Source organism: Lissotriton vulgaris, chromosome 4_1 (assembly GCF_964263255.1).
Source record: "Lissotriton vulgaris chromosome 4_1, aLisVul1.2, whole genome shotgun sequence".
In the NCBI taxonomy this organism is placed as follows: Eukaryota; Metazoa; Chordata; class Amphibia; order Caudata; family Salamandridae; genus Lissotriton; species Lissotriton vulgaris.
In genome coordinates this window covers 854879108-854905892 of record NC_141691.1, presented here as the reverse complement: position 1 = coordinate 854905892, position 26785 = coordinate 854879108, and positions in this window count along the sequence as shown.

Below are 26785 nucleotides of genomic sequence, written 5' to 3'. Positions count from 1 at the left end.
GCTGCTGTGGACCGGGCTAAAGAAAGATGTTTGGCCTTAATTTGCGGGACCCAGGAGCCCTTCTCATCAAACAGGACCCCTAAATATGGAAAAACAGGGACCCTGGAGAGAACCTCACCTTTACAAAAAAATGTTTTTGTGTGTGATTTATTTTTCTGCGGACCCACAATCATTGTATGCGATTTGGTCACATTGATTTTTAAATCTAATTTAGCCATAAAGGAACCAAAAAGCTCCAAAAGGGTCTGTAGACCAATGCCCGTGCGGGCGATGAGAACAGCATCATCCGCATATAAAAGAGCCGGAATCTGCTTCCCACCTACCCGCGGGACATCAGCGTTGCCTGCTAACAAGGACTTTCCTAGATCATTAATATAAATGGTGAATAAAAGTGGGGCCAGAATGCAGCCTTGTCGGACGCCCTTATTTGACCTAAAGCTGTCAGAACATCGCCCTTCCCTGGTTACCCGGACCTTCGCAGTAAGTCCTTGGTGCAAACTTGCTATGAGGGCCACCAAGGAATCCTCGATACCAAGCTCACGGAGTATAACCCAGAGCTTGGCCCTATTAACTAAGTCGAAGGCCGAGGAGAGGTCCATAAAAGCTAGATATAGTGAGCCCTCCCCGGCCACCGTGTACTTAGATATCAGGAGATGTAAGTTTGAGCATTGCTCTAAGGTTCCCCGTTTTTCCCTGAAGCCATATTGAATCTCTGCGAGGCCCCCACAGAGCTCCAGGTTTGATCTCAATTTAGTCAATAGTACTCTACCCAGGATCTTAAAGGCAGAGTCTATTAAAGAAATTGGGCGATAGCATCCCGGATTCTCCCTATCTCCTTTTTTAAAAATGGGTACTATGACAGATGTATTCCAAGTTTCTGGAAAACATCCATCATTTGTTGCCCTAAAAACGTTTGTGAGGACTTTAGACCAGGTTGTTGGGGCATATATAAAAAAGTCTACCGGGACTCCATCTGGTCCCGGAGCCTTATTCTTCGTGGAGTCCATTATAGCTTTATATACCTCCTCCTCGCAGAATTCTACTACCGCTAGCCCACTGGTCAGTCCTATATCACTACCATTCACGGAGTCATTACCGCCGTATATGTTATTAAAATGATCAACCCATTTCTCATCACTGATGATGCAGTCCGAGATTGTGTTAATCTCCCCAGAGAAGAATTGGTTATTTATAATGTCCCAGAATCTCTTACTATTGCGTAGTATATCCACGTCAAGCAAGTCATTCCAGGCATTTTTTTTAATTGTGTTTTTCCTATTTTTAATAGCCAATTTATACTCCCATCTTAATTTAGAGATTAAGGTTTTATCCCTCGGTTTTGCTTTGAGTGCATTTTTCAGGTCTTTATGGGCTTTAGAACAATTTCTGTCAAACCATTTATGAGGCTTGGGCGGCAAATTGGATTTGGGAACTGTGAGTTCCTTAGCTATTTGGGAGCAGATAGAGTTAAAAGCTAAAACAGTCTCTTTACTAGTAACATTTTGGTCTAGACAAATACACATGGCTTCCTCTATCTTTGGGCACAGGGAAGCCATGAAGGTTTCCTGAACCACCTTACCCCACTTAAGCCGTCTGCCCTGGTCACTGGGCACCGTCGATGTGCAAGCCCTAGGAGAACCCAGGTGTTTGCTCCATAAGTCACTCCAGTGAACCTGTGCAGAGACTGGATTGTGGTCACTGTGTGGGGAGGCAGTTACCTCATATATCCCCATCTTAGAGGTTAAACCCTGAGAAACGAAGATGAAATCTATCACAGACCCACTTACAGACCCTTTATAAGTGGGCAAAGATTCGTCACTACCAGTGCTAAGGGGTTCAAACATATTAAAGCTAGCAAGAAAAAATTCAAGCGCCTCCCCCGCTTTGGTGTGAGCAAAGTGCAGATTACCACTTTCAGTCTGCCCCTCCAGGTTGCCTAAATTACATTTTAAAAGACATTTTTGAATGTTAAAATCACCTAAAATTATGAGATCGAAATTAGTGCAAGATTTTTGACTGTAATTGTTAAGAACATTTTCCAAGTGATCCACATGGGCTGTGTCTGTTTGTCTAACCCAGGAATTATAGAAATTTGAGACCACTAGGACCCGCCCTGGTGAGATAGTCCACTCTACCATTAGAATGTTTGGGGAACCAGACTCTAGTTGTTTAAACGTCCCTGCCAGTTTAAGTGAGAAGAGGAGAACTAGTCCACCCTTAGCTCTTCCTGCACTACTTGGGGTTGCAGGAATAGTGAAACTTGTGAACCCGTCCAACCAGAAAGTTGGTGAGGTGTCCCATGTTTCTTGAAGGGCGATTACGTGGTTACTAGCTATGAAGTCTATCCATGTGGGATCTGGTCTTTTGGCTCTAGTGCCCGCCACGTTCCAACTAAGGAACCGACATGGAGTGAGTTCCACCTCCCCTAAGGAAGCTAAGGGCGGAGTCTGAGTTTGTATTGGTTGTATATTAACTGCAAGCATAGGATCCTCCGCCCTGTCTATTTGGGTTTGCGGGGCCGAATGTCTTTGCCCCTCTGGTGTTTCTGCTTGGGCGCCCTTTTCTGTGGTCACCTTAGAGGCCTTGTCTGTTTGTCAATCCACCCCCTCTAGGCCGTTTAAACAGTTAAACCGATTATAAATTGGGAGAAAAGGTGCCGGTCTACCCAAAAGTGGCCAGGGATGAGAGGACTGGTGACGCCCACTACCTCTGACTTTCTCCCATCTATCATGGTTTGGGGGTGGATGATGTGGGCCTGGGGTGATAGGGAAGAAAAAAGACACACGGAGGGTATGGATGGTAGATTCCCTTGATATATTCTCCCCCTGGCATATATGCGACACCGTGCCCCTGTCCCTGAAGCTCACCAGAATACAGTCCCCTGTGATGGATTTCCGGGTTCTCCCCACCCATGGGACCCTTCTTACCATTATGATCTCATTGTTAAGGTGTCTCGGGAGGGGTCTATTTTTATTTAGCCACTTAATAACCCTCGATTTTAGGGCACAAAAATCCTCTGTTTCTCCTTCATCAAGTGGCGGGACCCCTGCCATAACTACTGTGAGATCATTGGTCTCGGGGGGTAAATTAGGGCGACGGGATCTTACAGGGGGCATTTTTTGGTGGTCCGGAATGTTGTTATCTATCGTATGTGCCTGAGGTACTGATACAAGGGGAGGGTTAAGCGTATTAATATGAGGTAAGTTGGTAGCTACAGGATTTGGTATTAGGGATTTTTGGGGGACTACCCCTTTTGCAGCCTGAGATGGAACTGGCGCTGGGTTATCTACCCTGGGTTTTGACCCTTGCGAGGCAACAGGGGTGGTGATGGGTGCTAAATCGCTTTCCTGTCGACCACCGCGAGATTTCAGACTTCCCAATGTGGCCTCCAGTATGGTAAGTCTGATCTCGATCTTCTTTACGCTTTCACTGATCGGGAGTAACAAGGACCTTAAGAGAAATTCCAAGTTTCCCAGCGGCACAACGGAGAGGGGGACATTAACACTACTAGTTCCTGGAACTGTGCTTAAGGCGGGAACTGTAGCTTCCTGAGCATTAGATTTAGGGTGTGGCACTGCCAGTGGTTTTACTGTGGGTACGGAATGTTTTTGAGGTTTGCCAAAGTCTAGGTGTAGAGTCTTGGATTTACTACCACCCTGCGCTCCCTTTGCCCTTCTCCTGCGTTTTTTTGGGGGTGGTCCCGGGATTAATTGTGTGGTGACTACTTTCAATTTGGGATGTCTATCTTTATGTGCTATGGGCGGTTGTGAAGTTAAATTCATAGTCCCCCTAACGGGACTGGAACTAATAGGTAGAGCTGTGCTCGTTATTTCAACTGGGGAGTTGTTCGTACCCTCCCTTAACAGGAGTGGAATATCCTCAATTCGGGTTATCTCCTCCCTTAATGTAGTAGATTGATCTCCCATGGGGGTGTTTTTCAAGTTGTCCACTGAACGTCTCCGTTCCGCCCTTAACCTTGACAAATTTCCCTCTTTATCCACCTCCCCCACAGCCCGTGCGAAATAGTTTTCAAGAGTCCCGCTTTTCACTCCTCCCGGCTTCTGGGGGGTACTCTCCCTTATCGGTGAGGGCATGATTAAGCTCCGGGAGGGTCAGTCAGTTATGCCTCCCAAGATGGGTGCAAAAAAATAAAAATCCGGTAAATACCTGTACAAATGGGAAACCAAGAGAGTGGGCCCAGCCCGGCCTACTCCGGCCGATGACGGCCTTGGACGGTCCCGCCCTTGTCCCGGGCTTCTCCCGGCGCCCTCCCGCGCGCTCCCGCGCCGCGGGAGAACTGGCCTCCAGATATGGTAATCACTGACTAGGGGGGAGGGGTCGGGGAGAGCAGCCCAGGTGGTCTCAATCAGGCAGGCGGGTGCTCCTGGGAAACAGAGTCCCTGCACCCGCGCTCGCAGCCCCGCCTCGCTCTGTCCACTCCGCCGTGCAACACCCTCTGCAGTTGCCCCCGGTGAAGGTGAAACTCCCCTTGCGATGCGGGACCCGCGGAGCGGGTACCGCGAGGGGTGAAGGAGAAAGGTGAGTAGCAAAGAAAGATGAATTGCAGGGTCCCAAAGTGCAGCGTCCGTTCTGCGATGCGTCCCACTTAACAGTCCTGGCACGAAGGATTAAGAAGGCTCAAGGGCGGGGGGGAGGGGTCGGGGAGAGCAGCCCAGGTGGTCTCAATCAGGCAGGCGGGTGCTCCTGGGAAACAGAGTCCCTGCACCCGCGCTCGCAGCCCCGCCTCGCTCTGTCCACTCCGCCGTGCAACACCCTCTGCAGTTGCCCCCGGTGAAGGTGAAACTCCCCTTGCGATGCGGGACCCGCGGAGCGGGTACCGCGAGGGGTGAAGGAGAAAGGTGAGTAGCAAAGAAAGATGAATTGCAGGGTCCCAAAGTGCAGCGTCCGTTCTGCGATGCGTCCCACTTAACAGTCCTGGCACGAAGGATTAAGAAGGCTCAAGGGCGGGGGGGAGGGGTCGGGGAGAGCAGCCCAGGTGGTCTCAATCAGGCAGGCGGGTGCTCCTGGGAAACAGAGTCCCTGCACCCGCGCTCGCAGCCCCGCCTCGCTCTGTCCACTCCGCCGTGCAACACCCTCTGCAGTTGCCCCCGGTGAAGGTGAAACTCCCCTTGCGATGCGGGACCCGCGGAGCGGGTACCGCGAGGGGTGAAGGAGAAAGGTGAGTAGCAAAGAAAGATGAATTGCAGGGTCCCAAAGTGCAGCGTCCGTTCTGCGATGCGTCCCACTTAACAGTCCTGGCACGAAGGATTAAGAAGGCTCAAGGGCGGGGGGGAGGGGTCGGGGAGAGCAGCCCAGGTGGTCTCAATCAGGCAGGCGGGTGCTCCTGGGAAACAGAGTCCCTGCACCCGCGCTCGCAGCCCCGCCTCGCTCTGTCCACTCCGCCGTGCAACACCCTCTGCAGTTGCCCCCGGTGAAGGTGAAACTCCCCTTGCGATGCGGGACCCGCGGAGCGGGTACCGCGAGGGGTGAAGGAGAAAGGTGAGTAGCAAAGAAAGATGAATTGCAGGGTCCCAAAGTGCAGCGTCCGTTCTGCGATGCGTCCCACTTAACAGTCCTGTCACGAAGGATTAAGAAGGCTCAAGGGCGGGGGGGAGGGGTCGGGGAGAGCAGCCCAGGTGGTCTCAATCAGGCAGGCGGGTGCTCCTGGGAAACAGAGTCCCTGCACCCGCGCTCGCAGCCCCGCCTCGCTCTGTCCACTCCGCCGTGCAACACCCTCTGCAGTTGCCCCCGGTGAAGGTGAAACTCCCCTTGCGATGCGGGACCCGCGGAGCGGGTACCGCGAGGGGTGAAGGAGAAAGGTGAGTAGCAAAGAAAGATGAATTGCAGGGTCCCAAAGTGCAGCGTCCGTTCTGCGATGCGTCCCACTTAACAGTCCTGGCACGAAGGATTAAGAAGGCTCAAGGGCGGGGGGGAGGGGTCGGGGAGAGCAGCCCAGGTGGTCTCAATCAGGCAGGCGGGTGCTCCTGGGAAACAGAGTCCCTGCACCCGCGCTCGCAGCCCCGCCTCGCTCTGTCCACTCCGCCGTGCAACACCCTCTGCAGTTGCCCCCGGTGAAGGTGAAACTCCCCTTGCGATGCGGGACCCACGGAGCGGGTACCGCGAGGGGTGAAGGAGAAAGGTGAGTAGCAAAGAAAGATGAATTGCAGGGTCCCAAAGTGCAGCGTCCGTTCTGCGATGCGTCCCACTTAACAGTCCTGGCACGAAGGATTAAGAAGGCTCAAGGGCGGGGGGGAGGGGTCGGGGAGAGCAGCCCAGGTGGTCTCAATCAGGCAGGCGGGTGCTCCTGGGAAACAGAGTCCCTGCACCCGCGCTCGCAGCCCCGCCTCGCTCTGTCCACTCCGCCGTGCAACACCCTCTGCAGTTGCCCCCGGTGAAGGTGAAACTCCCCTTGCGATGCGGGACCCGCGGAGCGGGTACCGCGAGGGGTGAAGGAGAAAGGTGAGTAGCAAAGAAAGATGAATTGCAGGGTCCCAAAGTGCAGCGTCCGTTCTGCGATGCGTCGTTTTAGACTTTTAGATTCCTGCCTGGATTTCGCTTTTGTTAGTTCGTCTTCTGATTGTCTTGGTTTGGTCCCACTCCTGGTCGCAAATTTCCCACTGAAGGTCGTGATAACGTTTTCCCATGCTTTTGCAGTTGGAATGGTGCTTTCTTTTTCTCTCTCGAATAGGGTTTTAGCAGAGGCTGATAGTGCTTCAATATTGTTAGAATTGCACCTTATATACTTTAGGTTGGAGATTTCTTTAGTTGAAATCAGATTCCAAACGTCTAGTATGTCAGCCGGCCTCGCATTCAACAGCACTTTCCGTGGTGGGTGATCACTCTTTGCATTGTCGCCTATTCTAAAAGTTGCTATTTTGTTGAACATGGCTAGTGTTGTAAACGTAAAGTCTAGGTAAGAGGAAGTTTTGAAGAGTGAAATGTAGCAGCTGGTGGATTATCCTCCAAGAAGCGGCCATTCAGTGCTCTTAAATTAAAATGTTCTAATTCCTGATGTTTGGCCCATCTCGACGGTTTATTAATATTGGCTTGGCCCTGATCTGATATCCCTCATAATGCTGTGAGTTTGTGTACAGGGCAGTCATCTTGTCCTGACCCAAAAAGGTGTAGATTGAAATCCCCAGCAATGATTATGTGGTCGGTATCTAGTTCATCGATAATCCATTTTATTTCATTTGACAGCTCCTTTACAGCTTTTTGTTTTTGTTTGGGGTGCTAATAGGTGTTAACTTCTTGGGGCATACTTTTGAACTTAGCATTAACATTATTGCTTGAACCGCATTTGGTGGTGTGATTTTGGCCTCCATGGACTGTATTTTGCCTATTGTAGTTATTGAAGCCAACATCACTAATCCCCCCAAACGGTGACCAAAATTGGAGTCCCTTGGTGTCGGGACGAAATAGGAAGGGTACCTTTGGAGCTCTAGGGCCTTATCTTCCCAGGCTCCCTGGAGGAGCATTATGTCAAATGTCTTCAAATAATTTACTACCTCGTAATCGACCATTTTGGCTGCCAGGCGTTAATATTCCAGATACACCTTTGGATTTTTCCTTGCTCTGGTGGGGGTATCTGTGAGGTGTTGCTCTCTTGTCAATTTGGAAGCTCTGTTATTATTATGCATGTTATTTGTGACTGAGCCTGTGTTCCTGGTGTCAAAATTGGAATTGGTGACCCTAAGCTTGTGCTTGGATTGGAACCCTTTATACAAGCAGTTAATTCACCAGGAGTTCTGCTTCTGGCCCCTCTTAATACTGAGGTGGTTATTTTGTCTAGGACGTTGATCCGAGCTTTTAAAAACGAAGTTGGATAAGGAGATTTCAGTTTGGGTACTAGTTTTATACTCCCATGCTTGAGCTTGCTTTCTTCTTCCTTGATTTTGTTCGCAATTCCACTGGAATTCCATCTTGTCCTTGTCGCCTCAGGCCCCAGAGGATTATTGTTTGGAATGAATTTGATGGAGAGTAAGTCCGATGAGTTTATGTTTCCATGGCTCAGGATGGAATTTAAAAGTCACAAAACATTCCCTCTGTTTAATATATCAGCTCTTCCCCGTGATTCATATTCAGGAATGAGAATGATGCTGACCGATTCTTCAGTAGTACTCTCCTTCGTTCCGTAAATGGAGGTTTACTCCTGAGGATGAGGTCTTAATTGCAGAAGGTTGTTCTGTCCTGCTCCTTGGTTGACATAAGTGCAGGAGATTGGTGGGGCGACAGATAGAGACTTGGTTTTGCTAGGTGAGCATCTTTGTTTTGCAGAGCCCCCCACCGACTGTTGTTGTTGTTGGTCTTCATTTACTGACAGATGGGCTTCATTGGATGATGACCCCAAGGTTTGTTCTTCCTTAATATGTTTTGGAGTTACTGGCTCTTTTGCTGATAGGGTTGACTCCTGCCTCTCGTTCGCTCTGGGGTGTTCCGTCTTGCTGAGGTCAATCGTGGTCCCAAAATGGCAGCGGTGGTTGTGGGAGGCCCTGCATTGGAGTGAAACAACCTGCCAGTCCAGGGCCACCTGAAAACCTCTGTGCTTGCTTTTTCGTTTTTCTGTTTTGGTTTTTGCTTTAAGGGAGTCTTCCTTACTCGGCCCGACCTCATGACTGTATTGGCACCATGGTCGAAGTCTGTTACAACAGCACCAGGCTGCTCCAAGCGGCGCGTAGCAGAGTATGATAGAATATGGGTGGAATACAGATAAGGTACAGGTAAGATGTAGGTGGTGATTGTCACTGATTTTCGATGGTAAGGCTGGTGAAGGCTGTACTTGTGAGAGTGACCGTAGTTATCACAGTTAGCGCAGTTACCAGACCTTGATGAAATAGTCAGGGAGGAACAGGGGCAGTCACGGGCAGCGAGGGGGGACAGAGAGGGTAGAGATGGACAGAAGGCACAGGAAACACAGTGGCAGTGCACCCAACCAAGTCGCAGGCTCACCTGGCACTTCACTCGGTGGCCCCTGTGGTTACACTCTCTCTCCACGTACCTTCAACACCCCTCAACCTCCACCAGCACTCCTTCCTCAAACTTTGGGGTATCCCCCTGCCGTTGAACACCGATCCTCTCTTCTCCAACCTCCCTGCTCTCTCAGTGGCTCCAAGGCGAGGCTATAAGGCAAGGATTCCGGCAAGGAGAGAGGGCCTCAGTGCCTCAGCCTGTGCGCAGATCCCTTGAGTGCTACACTGCGGACCACACTGCCGACCACACCGCGGACCACACTGCGGACCTGGGGGGGGCCATAAGGGCCGATGAGGACCAAGAAAGTCAAGAGAGGCAGGCGGGCCAAACGGGAGGCTAGAGGCAGGCTGATTAGTTGGTTGAAGAAGCCGCCGTTCGTGCCTCACTGCAACGCACCTCTCCGTGAATCGGAGGATGAAGACACCGCTAGCCGACCGAAGCTGCCTGAAACTGCGGCATCCACAGTGGTCACAGCGCTCGACACCAGCAGTTTGCGATGATCACTGCAAGCTTTACTGCCGCACCGCCGCCATGCTGGGAGATGGATGGTGACGGGGCCGCAACGGGGTGCAACGGGCTGGAGGAAGCCTTCTGGCCAACAGCACAGTACTGCAAGCCGCAACGGGACACTCCAAAACCAGGACTGCTCAAAGAGATGTTGCAGCCTGTAGTAGATCGAGTTCCATCTTGTTGGCACCTCCTGTAAGAAGGCTTTAACTGCTAATCTATTTGCATGCTGAATGATCCACAATTTCGTCCTGTGCAGATTATTTTGCAGGTGACCAGTGTATTGCTGACTATGTCTTCTTGTTTGAGAAAGTCATGCACATTCAGGTTGATGCAATGCATCAAACACAGGAACCTGAAATATCCACTATCTGCCATGGCCTTGACTATATTATTGCCATTGTCTGAGGCGGCAAATCCAGTTCTTAGCCTTCTGGGTCGAAGTCTTTTCAAACTCCATGCTGTTAAAATCCACCAAGATGTTTGTAGCAGTATGGAATTTCTCCATGGCGAACATGGCTACTGTGGCCTGCTGCCGAACGCTCTTAAAACTTTCTTCAGCGCTGAGACATGCATATAGCTGTTGCTTATCCCGCAAAAAAGAGATCCAGTGTGAATTAATTAGTTCATCAGTTGCATGACCACTGGCCCATGTCGTTGTCAGGTGGATAGTGTGAACAGCACTATGATGCATAACTTGTCCAAACAATTGCATCACATCATGATGGATCTCTAGAACAGCAACTCTGGCAAAATAGGTCGGGTTGGGCCCATTTTGGGCAGATGGCTACCACAATTTCTAAAAATCCCTCTCCTCCCTCAAAAGAAAAAGGGAGAATGTCCATCTCAAGTATTTTAGCCAGCATACTATTGTTAAAAGGTACCATTGGGTGGTTGACTTTGTTGGGCCCCTCCTGCCTAAACATGTAATAATAGTAGCTTTTTCCTTTTGTGGTGTCACTGACACAGACGACTTCGGAGACAACCAGGAGGTGGTCGACTTAATGTGTATCTTGGGCAAATACTATATACAGCATTATCTGTATCTGAGTTTTGTGCCATTTGGAGGTTACTGATGTGGGTGATAATGCTCACTGCAGGGGACAGAGGTGCTTTGTGTAAAGCTGTTATCCGCTTCTTCCTCATCACCGCCTTCTCTCACCATGATTGGAACAGTTCCCCTCTCTCTTTACCACCACCATCAGCTGCTACCTTTATACAGTGCTCCTCCCACTGGATTGCATGATGTCTTTCCATATGGGATGTTTGTCCTACAGTACCATAGTGTGAATCAGGCTTACACTGACGAAAGCTCGCATGGCAAATGGGGCATATTGTAATGTTATCCTCCTGCAGGCTAATCATAAAGCAGTTCCAAACTGGGAAGGAGAACTTTTTTAGTGTTCCACTGCCAATGCCTGAAGAACTAAAGTAAATGGATATGTTGATTGCATCTCTGCAGTGCATACCTCAGCTTTTTTACTGGTGGATGCAGGTCCCAGTGGGGCCTGGCAAATATAGAAGCTTGAAGTGGCGGTGGTGGTGGAAACAGTGCCACATCCCTCAAAGCAGGTTGAAAGAGAAGGGGTCAAGATTGCATGATGTTTTTTTCATATGTGATGTTTGTCCTACAGTACCATAATGTGAACCAGGCTTACCATGATGAACGCTCGCATGGCAAATGGAGCATATTGCAATGTTATCCTCCTGCTGGCTAATCATAAAGAAGTTCCAAACTGAGAAGGAGAACTTTTTTAGTGTTCCACTGCCAATGGCTGAAGAACTAAAGTAAATGGATATGTCGATTGCATCTCTGCAGTGCATAGCTCAGCTTTTGCAGTGGTGGATGCAGGTCCCAGTGGGGCCCGGCAAAGATAGAAGCTTGAGGTGGTGGTGGTGGTGAAACCAGTGCCACATCCCTCAAAGCAGGTTGAAAGAAGAGGGGTCATCTCTGTGTCCTCTGAGGCATCTTCCATACTGACAATGACTGGCTCGTCCTCATCACTATCACTTTTCATAATTCTAAGACTGTCAGGAACTTTACTTCTCCCTTGCCTTGTGGTGGGTCTCAGACTCGGCTGGGTCAAATCCATGTGCAGGATATCAGAATGGGGTCTCTGAGAAGATGGTGGAGTACCTTTCTTTATCTTGTCGATTGTAAAGCCAGTGGGCCAAGAGCTACATCTTGCTCAGCAGGAAGATTAACCTCCTGCTCTCCTCCTACTTCAGGAAGAACTGCTGCTGGCTGTGTCTCCTGCTATCCACTTTGCTCGGTTTCCTGCGGTGATTGGGTACCCTGCGGCCGATACAAATTAATTTCAGACTCCCTGCCTATTGCCATGATAGCAGTGGCTGCTTCGCTGAGAGACATGGACTTGAGTTTAGGTTGGGGAGGTGCTATTGGTCTGGGAGTGCTGCTCCAAGCTTGCTACGCAGGAGACGGTGCAGGAGGCAAACCACATTTCCTGACAAGGGTGGAAGACCAGCTTCTTCCTTTCTTCTTCACTGGCCACATTCTTGGCAGGAACACCTTTCTTTGGGGCCATCTTCAAGCACTGTCAGTTTGCATTTAGCTGCACAAGTGGAAGCAGATATTACTGGTGTGCTGTGACTTTGTGCTGGCCCTTTGTCTGGCAGTACTAAGGGTGATGTCTCTTGTGCTTCTAAAACCAAAGAAACAAAATAAATTCAATAAAACCTGGCATTTCTGCAGTTTGAATTATTCATACAGCAATATAATGTAATGAGGTTACTCTAAATAATTAACAATAGTGTACATATTCCAGTTTAAATCAAAACATAAAATTTCAATTAGAATAACAACATACAGATTTACAAGTTTGCTATATATACCTTTAAGGTGAAACACCTGTGGCAGGCAGGAGGGTGCTGAGAAAAATGGAAATGTCCTTAAAATTGAATTCTGGTAGACCTATAGCAGGCAAGCGGTGCAGAAGGAAATGGAATAATCCTTAAACATATAAATGCTGGTGTGCACCTATGGCAGACAGATGGTGCAGGGGAATATGCTATAATCGTTTATATTTAAATGGCAGTGCGCATGAATGGGAGGCAGGGGGTGCAGGGAAAAATGACATAATTGCTAAAAAATAATGTTGTTGGGCGCCTATGACCTAAGAGGCTTATGGTAGACAAGGGTTGCAGGAGAAAACTGAATAATCCTTCAAATGAATGCTGGTGTGTGCCTATGGAAGGCAGGGAGAGCAAGAGACAATGATATAATCCTCAAAAATGTATGCTGGTGTGTGCCTATGGCCTAAGAGACCTATGGCAGGCTGGGGGAGCAGGGGAAAATTGAATATTCCTTAAAAAAACGAATGCTGGTATGTGCCTATGGCAGGCAGGGTGTGCAAGGGAAAGTGACATAATCCTTAAAAAATGTATGTTGGTAATCACCTATGGCCAAAGTGACCTATGTCCGGCAAAGGGTGCAGGGGAAACTGGAATAATCCTTACAAACTTTAGTATTTGTTTACGCCTATGGCAGGCAGTGGGGTGCAGGAGAGAATGGCATAATCTTAAATATTTAATGCTGGTGTGTGCCAAAGGCAGGCAGGAGGAGTGCAGGCAAAAATGACACAATCCTTACAAGATTAATGCTGGTGTGCCCTTATGGTTTAAGATGCCAATGGCATGCAGAGCATGCCGAGGAAAATGGCATAAATCTTAAAAAATGAATGCTGGTTTGTGCCTATGACTTAAGAGACCTATAGCAGGCAGGAGGTGCAAAGAAAAATAGAATAATCCTTAAAAGTAAATGCTGGTGTGCACCTATGGCCTAACAGAACTGGGGCAAGGAAGGGGTGTAGGAAAAATTCAAATAATGTAAATAAAAAGTTGCTGATGTCTCACCAGGGATATGAGAACTCCTTTTGGAGGCAAGTAGGTATAGGGGGAAATGGAAAAAAGCATATAAAATTAGATAAACACTGTACATAGATACTACAATGATCCTCAAGCACATTAAACTTATGTCAGGGAAAATTAACAAAACACAAAAAGACATAGACCTACTTTGAACACTATCCCTATAAAATGGCTTTGAAAACCTGGAAAAAAGGGTTTAACACACTAGCTGGCTACATCAAATGGCTGCCTGCCACATTGTTCACACAACAACAAGCAAGAAAACATGGACAACGAAAGAACACATGCAGGCCTCTTGAGAAAAGGCCTCTTGACAAAAGCACACTGGCTGGCTACACAAAACGGCCACCGGCCACATTTTCAAGCAACAATGAGCAAGAAAACATGGACAACAAAGAACACATGCAGGACTATAGCAAAAGCACAGTGTCTCGCTACACAGAATGGCTGCCAGCCACATGTTCAAACAACAAGAAGCAAGAAGACATGGACAACAATGAACAGATGCAGAGGCCTATGGCAAAAGCACTCTGACTACTACCCAAAATGGCAGCCAGGCACAAGTTCAAACAAAAACAACAAGCAAGAAGGCATGCACAACAAAGAACACATGCAGGCCCATGAACATTAACTGCACTACATGCCAAGTGGCAGTCAGCTACTTGGCATGAATAACAAAGAGAAAAAGTTGACCTATGGCAAGCACTCATACTGCACAGGCAAAGAAATTACCACCCGACCAACAAACAATGGACGCATGAAAAAAAAGAAAAGGTTGCCATGAATTCAGCAATGCTAAAAAGCTAGATGTACCCAGCTATATAACATTTCCAACAACACACATCCTCTTATGGCATCAAAATATTACCCTCCCAAAATACACTTTTTGCTGAACAAATTGTGAACTACAAAAAAAGCACATTTTGCATTTATTTCAATCTAATGCCATCACTGACCTAAATCATAGAAGTTTTAAAAGAACATTGTCACTTGGCGTGCAAGATACAACAGGATAGCGTGTTGTATGATTTTAATTGTGTTAAGCCTTTAAGTGAACATTCAATGAATTAGATGTTTGGATGTTTCAATCTTCCTTTTTCTCTTCAGGTTCTTCCGAGGTAATTGGCTGGCCAGAATCCTCGATAGAAGGAGAAACAACAGGTAAGTTCAACTCTCTTTATTTGTTTTCTTAACCATGTGGGTTTTAGTTAGTGAATTGTGACCAATCACTGAACCGTTTTTTAAATTCACCTCAGTGTGGTAATGGTTTCTGCACTCCTCTTTCAGTGCCTTTAAAGGTCCCTATAGTTTCCAGGGTATTTAATCACATTAATATAAACTAAACCACACACCACAGCTTGAAATCCTCTCTTTGAGGGTTTTAATGAACAAACACAGACTTTGGCTAATAGCGTAATAGGGATTGCTTCTGTGGTAAATAATAGAATACTCCTTAATCTGGGATTTCCTTTCTCTCAGCATTTAAACACATTCTGAAGTGGGTAAATGCTGGTACTCTCTCCCTCTATTGCAGGTCCCAACCCATTCTATCCTCAGCCCCCTCCCATTTCTTGGTGAAACATCAACCAGTCATGCACCTGTGATAGCTGCGCACCTCCGGGAGCATGGCAGGCGAAGCATTCTACCAGTGTCCTTCCTTCCATAAGCAGCTGCTCTCCTCCTCCTGGCTTCCGCTACACTAAATATTCGGTCATTCTGTTCCTTCATCAAATGCTTCCAGCATCTCTGGACCCTCAGCTGGGCTAGCTCCTTTTCCCACGGCCCCTAAGCATGAGGCATGCATCCAGTGACAGCTGCTATCTCCTACTTTTTCCTGCATAAGCCTATAAGTTCATCCTCACTTCCCTTTATGTCCTATTTGGATGCCTGACCTTGTTCTTTCTCAATGTCTTCTTGCTTGAAAGCCTGCAAAGAAGAAACAGTCTTTATGCGTATGTTTCCAGTCACCGCTTGGACGGCAGACCAAGGAGGGGAATTGGGTAAATCTTCCTCCCCATCACATCCCTAGTCATGACAAACATATATCACAGAAACAATTGTTTCATTTCTCCAAAGCCTAGCTAGTACTGACTGGGTGGCCAATGGGCAGAATAGTCTACATGGTAAAATAAATGAACACTGCAAATTTCACAAACATGGAGAAAGTGTGCTCGACTGTACAACCTTTTCCCCTTATAAAAGCTAAAAAAGAGAATACAAAAAATTAAGCTTCTTCACTAACTCCAGACCACCCAAAATCAATTTTAAAAATTGAATAAAAATGCAAAAGTTACAAATATACACTGGTGCATGCCTTCTCTTAAACAATATCTTTATCCAAATGCTTTTTAACTTACTTATTGTAATTTCACAAAAACAGAGTCCTTAAAATCTAATGATTTATGCAGCAGGAATTGCAGACAAAGAGCGTGATCCTTTCACCTCGAAATCCAAATGAATAATCACCAGGAGATGGAAAAAGCACTGGGAGAAAGCTTCTCGACAGGTAGAGAAAGTTGGAGTCTCTGTGGCAATAAAAGTAAAATATGTTTTTCTGTACTAAAAAACTATTTGAACTGTCTGTTCAAGTATAATATTCACTCAAAAAGGAATTTTCAAGTTGACTTAGCTGCTTCTTGAGTAGGAAATCTACTTGAGAAGAGGCCCCAACAATTTGCAATAGCCGGCATCACAAAATGGCATTGGAAGATTCCATCGCGACTGGAAATCTGGAAAGGGGCCAGCAAATCTAGCTTGTGCTTGTAAGCACAAATTGATGGAGCCTCGCATTGTTCCTGTGAGCGTCGCAAGGTTCAATGACAAAAAATGTTGTCACAGGTGGATTGGCAGAATTTGGTAGGATCTCTGCATTACAACCGTAAAGCAGAGGTATGAAATTCTGTCAATTTAATGAGGGGAAAAAATAAGGAAAGAGAAATAAACATCTTCCTCTGGTGGGAAGGCATATTATTTTGCTACATTTCTAGGTATACCAGTCTTTGTTAATCAGGGAATGCTGCCAAAAACCATGGGTGGATGCAAGTGTACACCCAGGCTCCACCCATGGAATACCTTCTCAAAGCAGAATAATGCATGGCATAAATTTGTGTCACCTTGGGACACTCTGGATTTATTAAGCCATGAAAAGTGGCTTCCCATGGCGTAGTAAATCTGACATGTCTTGGACTCCTTGTGTGATGCAACGGAAATGCAAGCCCAGAGCAAATATGGGCCCAAGGGTGAGTAGACTCACCTCATGTGGGAGGTACAGGGACACAAGAAGCATCAGAGGCCTTCCTCCAACTGCCCAGCTAACCTGCAGCACTGGACCTACCTGGACCAGCAGCCAGACCTACCTCAGCCTTTTGCTGGCCTCTGCCTGGAGTGAGTCCTTATCCTCAAGAGGTGCCGCCCAGGTCCTGGACCATTGGCTGGAATCAAAGTGTACTTTTCATTGCATATCTATGGGTCTTCTCAAAACCAAAGCAGCACAACGCAGCTTGATGCAGGACCTCGCATCGCAGCTCCTCTCAGTTCTTGATTGGTGGCTTCATTGGATCCAATGCAGCGTGACGCAACTCGATGCAGGACTTTACCTTGCAGTTCCTCACAACTGCTGATTAGAAGACTAATAAAAATGTATTTATTGCGATGCAACTCAACTAAGGACTTTGCATTGCAACCCTTCCAGCTCATGATCAGAACTGATGCAAAGAGATGCAACTCAACACAGGACTTTGTATCACAGCATTGCTCAGCCCCAGTTCAGAACTGACTCCACGTGACACAAAGTCTGGCATCAAGGGCATATGGTACAAGTCTCAGAGGTCTAACCTGGTCCCTGTATATAGCCCATGCTACACTGAGGTTTAGCCTGAACCTTTAACGTTGCTCTGGTCTGGAGTGACCAAATAATCATGCAATTGGTGCTTTGTGCTTTTAGGTGCTCTTTTCAATTAGAACTTTGCAATTGAATATGTCCTGTTCTACTAATGTATTATTCTCATTCTAGTAACTCTATGTGTTTATTAAAATTTGCACTATGCTTCTAAATTGGTTGTAGATTTTTCTTCCCTTGTTTTTTCGCTTTATTACTAATTGTGTGCTGCATAAATACTTTACACATTGCCTCTAAGTTAAGCCTGACTGCTTTTTGGCTGGATACCAGTGCATTAAGCATAAGTTAATTTAGTGACGTTTGTGGTTTACCATTACAAGGATAGTGGTTGTTGCCTCCTCCACCAATAACCCACTTTTTCGCACATAGGAAGTGGGATTCCAAGTTGGATAGTACTTATCCTGGTGCTATTTGCTTCAGGTGTAATCTAGAGACCACTAGACCCTTTTCAATATACTGGTAAGTTTACGGAAGGCACGTATGCCCTACAAACAAAGCAAAGCATCAGTTGATCACTGGGAACTAAGGAGTCTCTAATCTTTCTTTGTGCTGCCACAAATCTCTGCCTTGCTCCTTAGCCACTGGTCGCCTCTAAATATTTTCTGGCTCACAATTTTGCTGCACACCTCTGCCTCTCAGAAAACTGGCAAGCAATGCCCATGATTAGGCAGAGAGTCCTGCAGTGCCATCATGGCATGGTATATGATCTTTGTGATAGCAGAGTACCTAGGCTTTACATGAGTGTGCTGGTTTTTCAACCAACAATAAGTAAACTAAACCCATACTTGCCTATATATACTTGTCTTTAGGTTAGTCATCAATGTTTTTTAATGAATTTTAAACCTGTCATCCTTAGGGTGGTCTTCCCCCAAGCCTTTTACCTGCTTACCTCCTCTTGTTGCTGATTCTTTTGTTGGACTTAGGGCTGAGCACTTTACCACTACTGACCAGTGCCAAAGTGCATGTGCGTCTCCCCTAAACATGGTAGCATTGGTGTATACACAACTGATATATTTAATTTACGTGTAAGTCTCTTGTAAAGTGGTATACCATATAACCCGGGCCTGTATCCTAAATGCTACTAGTGGGCCTGTAGCACTGATTGTGTCACCCACCCAAGTAGCCTTTCAAACCAGTCTCAGGGCAGCCATTTTTAGGACTGTGTGTGCAGTTCATCACCAGTTCGGCTTGGCAATCAAAACTCCTTGCCAAGCCTTAAACTCCCCTTTTATTAAACATGTCATCCCCAAGGTAGGCCCTAGGCAGCCAATAGGGCAGGGTGCTGTGTATGTAAAAGGCAGGACATGTACTTTTAACTTTTGCATGTCCTGGTAGTGACAGCCATACAAATTTATTTTTCACTACTGTGTGGCCTACTCCTCTCATAGGTCAAAATTGGGAATTCCTTAATACCAATTTGAGATGTAATTCCTGATTAGAAAGGAGTACCTCCATCATGTCTCGTATATTTGGAATGGTGATGAAAAAACCACTGGTTTTAACATTACTATTTTAGAAATGCCACTATTAGAAATTTGGCAGTTCTCTGCTCCTACTGTACTGTGTGCCTGCAGCTTTTCTCCAATGTACATATGAGGTGGGTGACAGACTCAATGTGTGCATTCCTTATAGAGAGCCACAAACACAGGAAGGGTAAGTGTGACAGAGAACACATCTGCATTCTCATTCCTGCTCTTCATGGGCAGGAAGGGAGGGGGGGCTGACACTTACCCGTGAATAGGCAGTATCCTGTTTCCCTCACAAAGGGCTGATTGCTCCCTACTAATATTCTGGAGCCAGAACTGGGCTGGGAATAAAGAGCCTGTGTGCACGTCAAAGACCCTTCTTTGAAGTAAACCCTATTGAGGCTCTGACCCTACTCAGACAGTACACTGCTGGACCTGTGAAGAACCTTGCCTCGAGTAAAGACTGCTGTGTCACAAGAATTGTAACTCTGCTTGACTGCTGCTCAATAAGAACTGATTTTCTGCTTTGCTATGCGTCCATGCTGCCTACTGACCTCTGACCTGCTCAGGACAAGGACTGGACCCATCTCACATGAACACAGAATGACTCCCAGAGCCTTTTGGCTTGCCCCATGGTCTGAAGTCTCAAGGTATCACCAGTCAACCCTGCAACACTATCTGGACTCTGCCATGTGTGAGACCCTCCCTGCCAAGTGAAACCAATATAGTCCTAGGATGGTGATGCATCAGTGCCTTTCCGCCAATCGGAACAGACGTATTGCCCTTAAACACTGATGTGGCTACTACTCGATGACATCGCTTCGACAGACTGCATGACTCGTCTGCAACGGACTGCGCAGGTCAACAACGACGCATCGCCTGCATCATAAAGAGGTTTACTGATGAAGCCGTCTTCAACTGGGTGGATCAAAACTGATGCATCGCCTGCATCCATGAGACAGATGACAGCACATCGCGTCCTCTGCTCCTCACATTGAGTTTTCAACGTCAATGCTACTTCCATCCAAAGTATTTTTTCAGTGGGATCTGAGTGAGTTCTGGAGCCAGCGGCCCTCTAGTGTGGTCTGCCTAAACTTTGGATTTACCCAGTCTAGTGTGACCAGATGTTCCTGTTTGGCGCGTTGTGATTCTAAGCACTATAATTTGATTTAATCCTTAGAATTCATAACTCCAGTACTACGTATTCCATTTTTATTGTTTTGGTCTTGTTTTTCTCATACAAATACTGTCTATTTGTCTAACTCTGTGTGGAGTATTTTTGTTGTGTTTTAATTGTCCTACTGTGAGTGTGTGTGTTGCACAGATTATTTACACATTGCCTCTATAGTTAAGCCTGACTGCTCTGTGCCAAGCTACCAGAGGATGAGCACAGGCTATGTTTTGGTGTCTTTATAGCTTACCCTGACTTGAGTGGTGGTTCCTACTTGTATAAGGTGCAGACTCCATTCTAACAATGATATTCTGGTAGCACTACATTCTGGAGTTGATATTAAGATGCAATACTCACAATAACACATAACACTTGAGGCAGTGCTAAAGAAAAATATTTAAAATTATTTTAATGACAATATGCTGAATGGAACCATCGTTACGTTCAAGTTCAAACTGCTTTTCTCTGAAGAAGTGATTTTTCTCATTCAATTTGTGTTTAGACAAAATATCGGTGAAGAAATATTATGTGGGTAAAATATTGTGACAAGAATATTGAGGGCAAAAATATTGTGCAGGTAAGTTACTATAGGTAAGCAAAGTTTTACTATATATAACTCCACATATATGTACCTTGATGATATTATATATATATCTTCAAGGTACATAGATGTGGAGTTAGGAAGAAGAATCAATACTTACCAATAGGCACTTACCTTCTCGATATTTTGGTCCTCGATATTTTTGACATGATATTCTATCCGCATTATATTTTTGTTTCCAATATCTTGACATTGATCCCATTCAATTCGTCGCAACAGCTATTAGAAAATATTCACTCGATGCAGAGTTTTGATATGTGTGTACAATGCATCTCATTTAATGAAGCTGGGTTTGGTATGCCAAATTATGTCTGCAATTTAAATTAAAGACTACATTAATGCTTTGAGTTTAAGATGTACCAGACCAGCAGAAATTGTATGTTAATTATCTATGGCCACTCAGCAAATCATTATTGGAAGCCAGAGACCTCACCTAGGTAAATTTGTATGATTTGAACCTCAGAAGAATTCGAAAAATACAAGGAATAAATGTACATCAAACAAAAAGACAAATCATTAAACATTGTATTCACTCACGCAGCACAGCATGTCACCTTATGGCACTGTGCTGTGTGACAGAGAAAGGGCAGCAATTCTCTGTATTTAAAAGAATACCGCGCATTCCTGCCTTTGTCTCTGCAGTGATGCCGTTTTACTGCCTAGCACCAATGCACACACCGCCTGATTTGTAAGGAGGATTGCTTTTGTGCAGGAAGATACACCTTGCAGAAAGGGACAACTTCCTGCAGAAAATCAATCCCCTGAGCCATTTTCCTCTTTCTAAGTGTGCTGCAGAATGCAGCACACATAAAGAGAGGAAATAACGAGGAGAAGTAAAGATATTTCTCCTTGTTACGCCGCACATGGGAAGGCATTGCATTTTGGCACATTCCCAGGTCTAGCACTTTAGGAAAATCTGGGAATGCATCAATATCATTGGTTGTTGCATGGGAAAACCCACGCAACACCCATGAAATGCCTCCCTGGCGCAGTGTAAGGTGAAGGCAACGGTTTGCGCTGCGTTGAGTAACTCTGGATTTATGAAGGCACTGAGGGCAACACAAGGGGGCCTTGCGCAGATTCATAATTAGCATTTTGGGCGTGGTTCTGCATGCAACATGTTGCATGGTGCAAGCGCGATGCAACCCCACTCATAAATGTGCCCTTTGATTCCTTGCTGTTCTTGCGCTGCTCCCATGAATCAGGATAAGGATAGGAGCTTCATTTTTTTCTTAGAATTTTAAAATTCTACTGCATTTACAGAGCATTTTAAAATGTTCAATTGTGATTTTTGTATGTGTATTTACTTTATTAATCTGCTAATATGTAATGTTCTAAACAGCCGTGGACTCCCTGAGTAGGCATCGTGGACACCCAGGTGTCCACAGACCACATGTAAGAATCAGTTGTCTTTGTCTATATAATCATTACTCTAATGCAGTATTCAGGGAAACTTGCGAATAGCAAATTTAGAGACATTGTGGAAGAGGTCATACGAACCGTGTAAACAAGATAAACATTTTCCAATGCATATCATGTATCTACAATGTGTCTCTTTTGAATATAATTTGTGAAATAATTAGCTGTTCTGCGTTCCTTCCAGATTTCACTACAGCTTCTGCTTAAAAGATAATTAATGATAACAATTTCTGGTTACTCTTCAAGTTCTGCTTTCTGAAAAAACAAAAAAGCATTGCCACTCTTTTCTCCTTGTTCTTCTCTTCAGAAATGACTGTTGGCTATTCAGTCGATGAAGCAAGAAATCATCTATAACGAGAATATGAACCCCAAAAAAGTACAAGAGGAGTTCTTAAAAGAAGAAAAAGGGAAAAGAAAAATAACAGGCGTATTAAACGCTAACAACTGAACATAACAATAATTCAGAGTCATTTAGGCCTAAAGTACCGTGTTACAATGAGCACATCGCCCATGTCTTATACCTGATAAATAGCAGTGGATAATTAGTTTCTGCAAGTTTATAAGAGGTAGGGAAGAGTTCACTAAACCAATTGGAAAGGGACTTATGACACGCACAACCTCCTCAATTGGCTCCCGCCTACACTTGTCCTTTCTTGCTTTTATTGTGACAGTACCGGTGTTAGCAGTACCAGTAACACCTCCTATTGATCTCATTTCCAGAAATACCCGAGTGAGCAGTTCCTGTCATGTTGTCTGCTCGCTAACTGTAAGTCCACAGTGTCATGACAAATATTAATATCTGCATCATATTGCCCTGTCAGTAAAGTCTCCAAGCAGACGAAGTATATACATCATTCTAAAAATAATTGCTCCTTAGAGATTTCAGTTTAATCATTTCCTGGTACTATTGGAAGTGATGAACGATAAGCACTGTAAATCTACAGCCAACTTCTGTTTTCTTTGGTGTTTTGTTTAGATAGTGTGCTCAAGGGCGGACCAGCTATTCCCCGACCCTTGTATTTTCCTGGTGGGCTTCAAGCTGGGGGTTGCCCTGATCTAAACATACTCCTTTCTAATCGCTTCCTTCTCTAGTGTCGGACTGATTAAACATGTTTTTTTTCCTAGCCTGAGTTTGATTCCCAGTTCACCCCTGCCCTTAGGCCCTAATCCCGAGCTACACGGCACTGGGGGACCTGTCAAATCACATGCGATTTTACCATCGCCATTCCATACATCTCCCCCAATATCATGCTATTCAAGGTAAACCCAATGGAATGCAGAATTACCACACAGGGCTGATTTTTTGTATGGTTCCAAACCATACGGAATTTTCAATTTAAGGGGGTTTAATGCATACATTTACCACCTGCTCTGAGTATGACAAGAAGGGGGTTGGTGGAATAGGGGAGGAAGGGAAAGGCATTTTCGGGCACAAAAACGGGGACTGAGGCTTGGCTGACTGTAGCCTGTCTCATTCGATTTTACTACCGTACAGCAAACTTGGGTCACCCTTAATAAAGTGTGCTGAAACATGGACTCAGTCGGAATCTGGCAGCACAAGATTCCATGAGGTAATTTCACTCCGCCTTACTCGTTCTGTGAGCCAAAATGACTATGTGTGAATGTATTCTGCGCACATTCACATTCAAATGCTGAGGGGTTATGATATGCAACAGTGGAAAATATCATACCATGTTTATGTTATCTGCATCCATCCCACTTTAGTACTGTAACAACAAGTGCATGCAAACAACTACCTAAGTCAAACCAGAGTCCAAATTAAATATAACTTTCTGTTGTAGCAATTGGTGGTGTCCAGAATATTCCTTTAGAATTCATGCACCCAGCATCACAGCACTTTATATATACTTTATCTTAGAACACAATGGGACATATTCTCAGGGACCTATAGCCGAGTTAGCAGCACTTTATCGCAGCCAAAGTGGCAATAAATTCATCGCCCAATTCACAAGCTGGTGCTAACAGCTGATATTGCCAGTTGTCCTGCGATAGCAGCCACAAAAAACATTGCCACGGATGACACTGGCAACTAACGCTAATGAGATGCAGAGTAGGCAAAAAGCTGGGACAACACCACTTTGCAACATTCTCAGCTTTCCTGGTATTAAGTCGGACAATAACCTGCACCAGAAATGGGAGCCCAGCCCACAGCCACACCAGAAGAACAACAGATGCCATGGAGCTACTGATCATGCAGCTCGGGGCCCCAAGAGGGCCACAACACTCACCACCACCATAACCAGACCCCCCCCCCCCCGGACTACCACAGAGGCAGTGCAGACAGCTGAACTTCAGAAAACGCACCAGCCTCACAGACTTAACACCAGAGGATGTAATTTCCCACTAAAGGCTCAAAAGATCAACGGTCCTCCGCATCCTGACCATCATTGCTCACAGGCTGATGTTCTCAACACAGCGGACAACCAGGAATCCCTCTGCAGACAAAGCTGCCGGCTGTGCTGCACCTGTTGGCCTCTGGGACCTTCCAAACAACAATTGCCAGAGTCGGAGGAGTCTCACCGCCAGCTCTATCCAAATTTCTCACACCTGTCTTGGATGACATCATTAGCTTGGTATCCCAGGACCTTTACTTCCCACACACTGCACAGCAACAGCTGGAGGCCAAGCAAGGCTTCTACGCCATCTGGCTTCTGCACATGTTGGGGGCAATCGACTGCACATATGTCCTACTTGTGCCACCTACCGAAACTGCACTCAATTACCGCAACAGAAGGCACACGCATTCCATCTATGTGCAGGCAATAGTGGACCACCTAGAACTCTTCACCAACATCGTCGCCAGCTACCCAGGCAGTGTGCATGATTCCTTCATCTTCCAACAGTCCATCATCAACCAGCGCTTTGAGGCTGGCACCTATGGAAATGCACTGCTTGTTTGCAAGTACCAAATGAACACAACACACACCACAACTCCACAATCATGCAACTCACAACTCTGGGAATGCACATGTAACAAACTCACATACAACATGCTAAACAACATGCCCACCTACCAGACACGATAGCACAACTTACTGTGGTAACCTGGGCTAGCCATGTACACAAGCCATCAACGGCATGGCACCTCAGCCACACAATAGCAGAATGTGGGGAGAGGAGAGAACCAGGCATGTGCGAAGGAGCATGGATGTGCTGGCTAGACTCCAGTATGCAGACTACAGACATGTCCATGTCAACATATACTGCTGGTGTTGGAAGTGTAGTGGACAGTGGACGGTGGACGCAACCATGTTACCCTAGGCAGTGGGGAAGATCACGGAAATCCAGCTTGTTACGTTCCCCCCTGTAAGCGTGAGTGGAGTGGGCTGGCCCGGCGTATGCCAGACCAGCGTAGGGGTGCGAATAAAAAGCCTGTTACTCTGGGCGTGGTTCTCTTGTGGAATGGCCAATGTGTTTGCCAGGGCAGGGCCTCTCAGACCGCCAAGAGGCTGACGCCATGAGCGGCGGTGCCGGCGATCCTGTGTGCCTACTGCACTCCAGGCCACTGGTCCCCAGACCCGTCTTGGCTGCCCCTGCCCAACCAGGCCTGCCGACACCAGCGTGTGTCAAAGAGGGCCTACCACGTACTGGTGCAAGCTCCAAGCTCAAGGCCCGCGACCTTGGCAGCCTCCTCAGACCATCACAGTCTCTGTGACACAGGACCACAGCACACCTTTCTCGTAGACATACTCCACCGCTGCCTCCGGCCTACACTGCGGTCCAGTAGGTCACAAATTTGTAACTGATTCTTGATTCCATGATGGCCGAGTTCATATGTCAATGGCAGCATTTAAATCACTGTACTCCCTTTGATCTGGTGCCACAAACTCCCTGCATCGCAAGCAAACAACATGTGTCTGTGGGCCCCTGCTGACTACTGCCTTCAGCCTAAACTGTGGTCAAGTAGGTCACACATTTGGAACTGAGTCTTGATTTTTTTATGGCATAGTTTATACCATTGTACACGCCTCATTGCAGACCACATCCCCTTTCACCTCTGGTGCCACTAACTCCTTGCACCGAAACTCATGGACACTCTCTGGTTGAACTTTGGTGGTGTCTGAGTCTATGGCGGGGGGTTTTCTTCATCATCATGTAGCTGGAACTGACTTGGTGTTAAACAAGAGTCTGTGGCATTCATCTTCTCCATATTGCCTGTTTCAGCTTGGTTATGCCCTCTGCATCATTCCCTGGAAGAACACATTCCACTGTCCCCCGAAACAATCTGCTACATTCAGCTTCAACATCGACGAGGACCTGCTCAGCTCTTGTGGCCGTACCTCAGTGCACAGCAATTTACCATCCCGTGGCGGTGTTCCTGTGCCGGCTGCAGTGTAACCGGGGCCACTAACTCTGTGCAGCTCAAGTCATGGACCCTTGCTGTTTGAACTTTGAACTTCTGATTGTCTGATCATTGTTGTAGTTGTTGCCGGCAACAACCACTCCCTGAGGGCTGGCTTACAGTCACCCCACACCAATCCAGCACAGGCGTCACTGGATATGTGACCGTGGGAATAAAGGGGCCAGGCGCATGTGCCCATAGCCAGTTCCATAAACTATCTAAGTGTGCCTGTGTGGTCATTATGTATGCATGAGGGCCACAGGCCCTACCATATTACATTGTGCTGTTGACAGCGGATGCAACCATGTCACCTCAGGCAGTGGGGAAGACTTGGGACATGTAGCTGTGTTGTACCCACTGTAAGCGTAAGCGGAGTGGGCTGGTGTACGACAGTCCAGAGTAGGTGTGAGGATGATCACCCCTGGGCACTGGGCATGGCTAAGTTTGGCCTTGCCAAGGAAGTAACTAATGCGTGTGTCTCTGTTGTAGTGTCAGCGCCACC